We start from the raw sequence: 3099 nt of genomic DNA, 5'->3' as shown, positions 1-3099 counted from the left end.
CAGAGCCTCTCTCTCCCCTGGGTGATAACAGAACAGAGCCTCTCTCTCTCCTCTGGGTGATAACAGAACAGAGCCTCTCTCTCTCCCCTGGGTGATAACAGAACAGAGCCTCTCTCTCTCCTTTGGGTGATAACAGAACAGCGCCTCTCTCTCTCCCCTGGGTGATAACAGAACAGAGCCTCTCTCTCTCTCCCCTGGGTGATAACAGAACAGAGCCTCTCTCTCTCTCCCCTGGGTGATAACAGAACAGAACAGAGCCTCTCTCTCTCCCCTGGATGATAACAGAACAGAACAGAGCCTCTCTCTCTCTCCTCTGGGTGATAACAGAACAGAGCCTCTCTCTCCCCTGGGTGATAACAGAACAGAGCCTCTCTCTCTCCCCTGGGTGATAACAGAACAGAGCCTCTCTCTCTCTCCTCTGGGTGATAACAGAACAGAGCCTCTCTCTCTCCCTTGGGTGATAACAGAACAGAGCCTCTCTCTCTCCTCTGGGTGATAACAGAACAGAGACGCTCTCTCTCCCCTGGGTGATAACAGAACAGAGCCTCTCTCTCTCCCTGGGTGATAACAGAACAGAGCCTCTCTTCCCTGGGTGATAACAGAACAGAGCCTCTCTCTCTTCCCTGGGTGATAACAGAACAGAGCCTCTCTCTCTCCCCCCTGGGTGAAAACAGAACAGAACAGAGCCTCTCTCTCTCCTCTGGGTGATAACAGAACAGAGCCTCTCTCTCTCCCCTGGGTGATAACAGAACAGAGCCTCTCTCTCTTCCCTGGGTGATAACAGAACAGAGCCTCTCTCTCTTCCCTGGGTGATAACAGAACAGAGCCTCTCTCTCTTCCCTGGGTGATAACAGAACAGAGCCTCTCTCTCTCCCCTGGGTGATAACAGAACAGAGCCTCTCTCTCTCCTCTGGGTGATAACAGAACAGAGCCTCTCTCTCTCCCCTGGGTGATAACAGAACAGAGCCTCTCTCTCTCTCCCCTGGGTGATAACAGAACAGAACAGAGCCTCTCTCTCTCCCCTGTGTGATAACAGAACAGAGCCTCTCTCTCTCCTCTGGGTGATAACAGAACAGAGCCTCTCTCTCTCCCCTGGGTGATAACAGAACAGAGCCTCTCTCTCCCCTGGGTGATAACAGAACAGAGCCTCTCTCTCTCCTCTGGGTGATAACAGAACAGAGCCTCTCTCTCCCCCGGGTGATAACAGAACAGAGCCTCTCTCTCTCCCCTGGGTGATAACAGAACAGAGCATCTCTCTCTCTCTTCTGGGTGATAACAGAACAGAGCCTCTCTCTCTCCCCTGGGTGATAACAGAACAGAGCCTCTCTCTCTCCTCTGGGTGATAACAGAACAGAGACCCTCTCTCTCTCCTCTGGGTGATAACAGAACAGAGCCTCTCTCTCTTCCCTGGGTGATAACAGAACAGAGCCTCTCTCTCTTCCCTGGGTGATAACAGAACAGAGCTCTCTCTCTCCCCTGGGTGATAACAGAACAGAACAGAGCCTCTCTCTCCCCTGGGTGATAACAGAACAGAGCTCTCTCTCCTCTGGGTGATAACAGAACAGAGCCTCTCTCTCTCCCTGGGTGATAACAGAACAGAGCCTCTCTCTCTCCCTGGGTGATAACAGAACAGAGCTCTCTCTCTCCTCTGGGTGATAACAGAACAGAGCCTCTCTCTCTCCTCTGGGTGATAACAGAACAGAGACCCTCTCTCTCCCCTGGGTGATAACAGAACAGAGCCTCTCTCTCTCCCTGGGTGATAACAGAACAGAGCCTCTCTCTCTCCTCTGGGTGATAACAGAACAGAGCCTCTCTCTCCCCTGGGTGATAACAGAACAGAGCCTCTCTCTCTCCCCTGGGTGATAACAGAACAGAGCCTCTCTCTCTCCCCTGGGTGATAACAGAACAGAAGCCTCTCTCTCTCCCCTGGGTGATAACAGAACAGAGCCCTCTCTCTCCTCTGGGTGATAACAGAACAGAGCCTCTCTCTCCTCTGGGTGATAACAGAACAGAGCTCTCTCTCTCCTCTGGGTGATAACAGAACAGAGCCTCTCTCTCTCCCTGGGTGATAACAGAACAGAGCCTCTCTCCTCTGGGTGATCTCCTCTGGGTGATAACAGAACAGAGCCTCTCTCTCTCCTCTGGGTGATAACAGAACAGAGCCTCTCTCTCTCCTCTGGGTGATAACAGAACAGAGCCTCTCTCTCCCCCGGGTGATAACAGAACAGAGCCTCTCTCTCTCCCCTGGGTGATAACAGAACAGAGCATCTCTCTCTCTCTTCTGGGTGATAACAGAACAGAGCCTCTCTCTCTCCCCTGGGTGATAACAGAACAGAGCCTCTCTCTCTCCCCTGGGTGATAACAGAACAGAGCCTCTCTCTCTCTCCTCTGGGTGATAACAGAACAGAGCCTCTCTCTCCCCTGGGTGATAACAGAACAGAGCCTCTCTCTCCTCTGGGTGATAACAGAACAGAGACGCTCTCTCCCCTGGGTGATAACAGAACAGAGCCTCTCTCTCTCCCCTGGGTGATAACAGAACAGAGCCTCTCTCTTCCCTGGGTGATAACAGAACAGAGCCTCTCTCTCTTCCCTGGGTGATAACAGAACAGAGCCTCTCTCTCTCCCCCCTGGGTGATAACAGAACAGAACAGAGCCTCTCTCTCTCCCCTGGGTGATAACAGAACAGAGCCTCTCTCTCTCCTCTGGGTGATAACAGAACAGAGCCTCTTCTCCCCTGGGTGATAACAGAACAGAGCCTCTCTCTCTCCTCTGGGTGATAACAGAACAGAGCCTCTCTCTCTCCTCTGGGTGATAACAGAACAGAGCCTCTCTCTCTCCTCTGGGTGATAACAGAACAGAGACCCTCTCTCCCCCCTGGGTGATAACAGAACAGAGCCTCTCTCTCTCCTCTGGGTGATAACAGAACAGAGCCTCTCTCTCCCCCCTGGGTGATAACAGAACAGAGCCTCTCTCTCTCCCCCCTGGGTGATAACAGAACAGAACAGAGCCTCTCTCTCTCTCCCCTGGGTGATAACAGAACAGAGCCTCTCTCTCTCCTCTGGGTGATAACAGAACAGAGCCTCTCTCTCTCCCTGGGTG

The sequence above is a fragment of the Oncorhynchus nerka genome, linkage group LG12 (genome assembly GCF_034236695.1).
Source record: "Oncorhynchus nerka isolate Pitt River linkage group LG12, Oner_Uvic_2.0, whole genome shotgun sequence".
Classification (NCBI taxonomy): domain Eukaryota; kingdom Metazoa; phylum Chordata; class Actinopteri; order Salmoniformes; family Salmonidae; genus Oncorhynchus; species Oncorhynchus nerka.
This window is presented reverse-complemented; position numbering follows the sequence as displayed.